The 5917-nt window shown below is 49.2% G+C and overlaps 1 pseudogene; it reads right to left on the reverse strand.

Annotated features, from left to right (window-relative positions):
- Window positions 1–5548: 5548 nt before the first annotated feature.
- LOC136662007 (5S ribosomal RNA) lies at window positions 5549–5665 on the reverse strand (annotated as a pseudogene).
- Between the last annotated feature and the right edge of the window lie 252 nt (window positions 5666–5917).

Here is a 5917-nt window from a genome sequence, read left to right on the forward strand (position 1 = left end):
TCCCATGTTGGCACAGCTGGAGAAGCAGAGATCGGCACATATTTCATAGTGACTGTTGGCTGGGCATCTCAGAGCTAAACGAGAAGAACATGCTTTTGATGAGAAAGGCCACCATGCTATCCAAGGGAAAGAGAGAAGGGGGAGAATGTGACCCTGGGCAAGGGTGATAGCAAAGATCAGCCAGGATCCATCAGAAACAGACATAAAAATACATAACAGTCCTGTAAGTTACCAGGACTTATGGAACATTGAGTGCATTTGAGCTATTATATCGATTGGTTTAGGAAAGGGTAAATAGAGAGCATCATGGAAAGAGGGAATTAGCCAGCGCCATCTTTATACTTTAAATTACACTTTATAGTAATGGTGGTCACTAAGACCTCTGAAGGGTACCAGGGACAATGTCCTCCTAATGCTCCTTGTTCTGACAGCCTAACAGCCCAACTCTATGTGTGTCTATTCAGAAGTCCCATTGTGTACATTGAGGCTTACTCCCAGGAAAGTATGTATAGGCTTTGGAATAGAAAGGGAAAGAGGTTGTCCATCACCCCTATTCCTCCTCCTTTCCCACCATCTGCGCTCTCATCTTTGGTAACAGGTCCTAAGGACAGCAGGCCGCCCACTCCCAGCTGTCAAAATCTTTGCAGTGAGCCACACACACCTAGCGCAGGGATGCTCTTTATTGTTCTGGCCTCTGAGCCATGCCCCACTTGCTTGCTTGCCAACCTCGCTGGCCAACTGCATCCTTCCGGGTCTCAGAAGGTTGGGTCTCTAGCCATCCTTTGCCTAGATGCTTGTTCGGAATGCATTCAGAGCTGTCCCTGCGGCAGGTAAGTTGGCCAGATTGACTCTAGTGATGGGGATACCACAGAGCAGGATTCCTGAAAGGGGGGAAGGTCAAGGTTTTGCATTCTGTAGTGTCGAGAGAGAAGAAAGTACAGTGCTGTATTTTCATCTCAGCAGGATCTTGGTGGGCTTGCCAGAGGAGGGAGCTGTTGGCCTCTTTTCCTTTGCCTTGAAGAACCACCACCACTGAGGGCAGCATGACAGCTTCCAATTCATAGGTCAGGTGACATAAAGGGACAATAGAGATCCTCCTGAACCCACAGAACTGTGGATCCTGGACTTGCTCAGTGTGAGCACCTTGTCATTTGGACACAGACACACTCATCAGAATACCTGTTCTTCCTGCCTGCCTGCCTGCCTGTTTTCTAGCTCACCAAACCTCCAGACTTTCTATATTCCTTTGTTATTTGAGCTTCTCACATGGGAAGGGGGTACAGTCAAGCAGGGCCTAGGAGAGGGAGGTAAAGGGGGTAATTTGTACCCAGTCCCTGGGTCAGAAAGGGGGCCCAGGAGTCAAAGGAGGGGGCCCAGAAAGTTCCTGGGATCTGACATTTTCCTAGCTCACCAAACTCACTGCCTATCCATGATGCTGGGGGCACAACCACAGACATGCAGTGGCAATTGCTGCTGCAAGCCATATACACCCGGCCCCGAAATGCATCCATGACCCCCTTAACACAGTGTCAGATCTGGGAGTAATATAGCCTGCTCTTTGGCTTGTGGATCTGATGACCATGAAGGGGCTCAGGGGCATAGCTGCAAGGTTACAGCTTCTGCAGAAGTATGTTTTGGTGCACACAGGACATTGTCCTGTGAGCTTAAATACATTTATGCTAATTTTGGGCAATGATTTTCTACATTCCAAAGATTTTAAAAGAGACTTAGGAGTGTGTTTGGCTTTACATATTACTTTATCTACCTGCCAGTGCCACATGATTGGGTAGACTTGGGCTCCGCATCAGGAAGACTGGTAGACCTGGGCTCCAAACACTATTCTGGCTGTCAGCACCCTCCCTCTGCCCTATTCCCCCCCCCCATTCTACCTTCCCCCATTACCCCCTTCCCCTTTGGGGAACTCTTCTCAGAGGCCCTGCAGTCAAGAGGGTATTGTCAGAGAATCAGCAAGCACTTGGTAGAACAACATAAGAGTCCATTTCTGAGGCATGCGGGGACCAAACCATGTGGGACTTTGCCAATGAAGCCATGCTTCTCTCATTGTATCCTGAAATAATAGAAGCTAGGATGGCCACCTGTAGGGATGCTGCACTGAGCAGGGAGTTGGAGTAGATTAGATGGTCTCTAAATTTGCTTCCGATTCTAGCATTCTGCGATTCCATCAGTAGGGAGCTGATGTAAACGCTACTCCCATTTACCTCTCATTATACACATATTTTAGTGTTCAATAGTTGGTTGGCAACCTTCAGTCTCGAAAGACTATGGTATAAGCTTACAGCACCTGGTATTCCCATGCGGTCTCCCATCCAAGTACTAACCAGGTCTGACCCTGCTTAGCTTCCAAGATCAGACGAGATCGGGTTCCTTTACCCTTTGTTGAGCCCTAGCCTAATCTTGCCTGATCTGGGAAGTTAAGCAGGGTTAGGCCTGGTTAGTACTTGGATGGGAGACCACCTGGGAATACCAGGTGCTGTAGGCTTCTACCATAGTCTTTCGAGACTGAAGGTTGCCAACCAGTGTTCAATACTCACAGCTGAAAGGCGGGCTCCTCCAGGGCTGGATCGAGACCCCATTGTCTTGGCAGACAGACACATAGCTCTGGATGCTGTTGGACAAAACCTCACGGTCCCCATTGCCCAAGCACAGATCATAGATGCAGTTCTCGAGGTACACGCTGGAGTCCACCATCCGATAGCAAGCACTGAAAGGACCATCTGCTGCAGTGAGGATGCCACAGTAGTTGCGCTGTTTGAAAACTTCCTTTGCCCCCTCCTTGCAGACTGGGCACTCGTTCCCAGGGCATCCATCTAAGCAGGATTCATCTGCCCCAGGGACCGAAACTTTCCAGGCAGCCCCAAATGCAGTCACGTCAAAGACCATCGTGCCATCCGGGAGCAGGAATTCATCCTCTTTTTGGTCATTGTAGTTTCCACACAGGCCACTCACCTGGTCCTGGTAACTGTTGGGAACGGTGACTGTCACATAGTAAAGCAGGTCGAAACTTAGAATGAGACCAAATTCAGTTTCTACCCGGATTTTGGTGCCATGCTGATGGGTTCTGAGCCGTCCTCCAGAAAGGATTGCAGGGAGGGGCTGAAACAGACCATCCACCTAAAGAAAACAAAATGTTTTGCTGCTGAGCTATTTTGAGAAGAGGTTGGTCTTCACGGAACGTATGAAGAGATAAGATTTCATCCCAGTTTCACAAGAACATAAGAAGAGCCTTGCTGGATCAGGCCAAGGGCCCATCTAGTCCAGCTTCCTGTATCTAACAGGGGCCCACCAGATGCCTCTGTGAGCCCACAGGACAACAAGATACTTGCATCTTGGTGCCACTCCTTTGCATCTATCATTTGGGAATTGGCTACCTCTAAAACCCAGAGACTGCACACAGTCAACAGGGTTCCTCAGTGCTTTCGGTTGGTGTCTAATCAGTTGCACATTATTATATTCCTCTCAAAAAACTGGGGAAGGCTCCAGCAACATAGGCTACTGTACTCTCTCAGACCCTCTCTCAGCTGACTGAATTCTCATTGGATGGTACCCCCATGGTGGAAAGGATAGGGTCAAGCTGTCCCATCACTGCGCTGTTACCACATCCCCCCAGCCGAATATTTGAACTAGGACAACTCCTCTGGAAAAAACAAATGGCTACAAGTCTGAAGACTGCTACCTCATTTCTTTTCCCCATCTTTATACCACCTTCATCCAAGGAGCTCAGAGTGGTACACTGTACGTAGTTCCGTCCCTCTTTTTTTTTCCTCACAACAACCCTGTGAGGTAGATGAGACTGTGAGGTAGATGAGGCTTGGTGGGCCACTGTGAGACACAGGAAGCTGGACTAGATGGGCCTATGGCCTGATCCAACTGGGCTTATGTTCTTAAGAGAAAGAACATGACTGACCCAAGAACGTGACTGACCCAAGGAAGCTTCATGGCCAAGTGGGGATTTGAACCTGGGTCTAGCTCCCAAACCACTACCCCATCCCGGCTCTTATCCTGGCACAGACTTACCTCCACTTGTCCCGGCCGGTCCTTCCGTAATATGATTGTAATGTTATAGACATTGATTGACACCATCTTGGGAACCAAGATCTTCCCGTCCTCCCTGACTCCATTCTCCACATTAACAGTGAAGGGGGTCAGGTCCTGGCTGCTTGCTTTGGTCTTAGCCAAGGTGTATGTGCAGGTGCCGTGGAAATCAAAGGGCACCTGATCAAATGAGAGGTAGTGAACGCCACCAGCCACAGAACAGGTGGTGTTACTTCCGGTGCTACGAACAGGGGAACATTGCTGGATTCCGTTTTCCAGTCGACATTCCTCGTTGGGGCCACAGGCGAGGTCTTCACAAGTCACGTTCCCGCCGGCTTGGCACATGCATCGCTTCTGGCACATGGAGTAGAAAACCTCTCCAGCTGCATAGTAGCGGCCTTCATGGCGACAGCCGCACCGGGAAATGGGGACACACTGATCGCCGCTCTGCACAAAACCGTCTTCACACGTGCAGCCTTCCCGGCACTTTGCAGAACAAGCCACTGGTACATTGGAGCTCCCGCAGGACCAGATGCAGTCTGGAGCACAGAGGTCATAGTGGCTGTTTGGAGCACATGAAAGACCTGCAGATTTGGAGCAACAGGAGGGTGGGGAGAGAGAGATGAGTGGAAGAAAGAGTTAGAAGGGCATTCTGAAAAGGGCCATAAGAATGGCATGAGCTGCTTGAAGGAGCTTGCTGATTTGCCTTCTCCTGTCAAATGCATGCCCTTTTCCGCCTGTATAAACTGAATTTCCACTCGTGCAAGGAAAGCGCCCTACAGGTAGACCACAGCTGCGATACATCTGCAAGAGGGATCTGAAGGCCTTAGGAGTGGACCTCAACAAGTGGGAAACCCTGGCCTCTGAGCGGCCTGCTTGGAGGCAGGCTGTGCAGCATGGCCTTTCCCAATTTGAAGACACACTTGGCCAACAGACTGAGGCAAAGAGGCAAAGAAGGAAGACCCATAGCCAGGGAGACAGACCAGGGACAGACTGCACTTGCTCCCAGCATGGAAGGGATTGTCACTCCCAAATTGGCCTTTTCAGCCACACTAGACGCTGTTCCAGAACCACCTTTCAGAGCGCGATACCTGAGTCTTTTGAGACTGAAGGTTGCCAACATGATGAAACTGAATTTCCACCATCAGTACTTCTGTCCCATGGATCACAAAGTGCATTTCATTCTACACCTGACTGTCAAGCTCAGGAAGGAAGAGGCTTTCCTTTTAAACAAGGCTTCCGAGTTCACAGCCTTTTCTAACATCTGGATTTTACAGGTGTGCCCCTTCCGATAAAATATCTGCTCTTGTGGGGTTTATTGTAACTGCTTTAAAGTTGCTTTAATGTTGTAGGTGTTTGTAGTGTATACTGTAATTGTGATTTGATGATATTCTGCATTTTTAGTGATTTGATGACTTTCTCTAAGCCGCTTTGGGTCCTCTTATGGGAAGAAAATAATGGTTGGCAACCTTCAGTCTCAAAAGACTATGGTATAAGCCTACAGCACCCGGTATTCCCAGGCGGTCTCCCATCCAAGTACTAACCAGGCCTGACCCTGCTTAGCTTCCAAGATCAGACAAGATCAGGCATGTACAGGGTAACAGTTGCTGTCATGGAAGAAAAGCAGCATAAAAACTCACTCACTCACTCACTCACTCACTCACTCACTCACTCAGTCAGTCAGTCAGTCAGTCAATCAACGGTTCCCATACTTTTTTTGACTAGTAGTTTCCTTGACCTACTGGGAACTGGCTGTGGTTCCCCATTTGGGCTACAATCTTATACATTGTATAGGGCAGCGGGTTTTTTGTGAAGATTCTGCAGCTCCCCTAACAGGTTTCCACGGCTTCTCGGGGAGCCATGG

The sequence above is a fragment of the Tiliqua scincoides genome, chromosome 10, assembly GCF_035046505.1.
Source record: "Tiliqua scincoides isolate rTilSci1 chromosome 10, rTilSci1.hap2, whole genome shotgun sequence".
Taxonomy (NCBI): Eukaryota; Metazoa; Chordata; class Lepidosauria; order Squamata; family Scincidae; genus Tiliqua; species Tiliqua scincoides.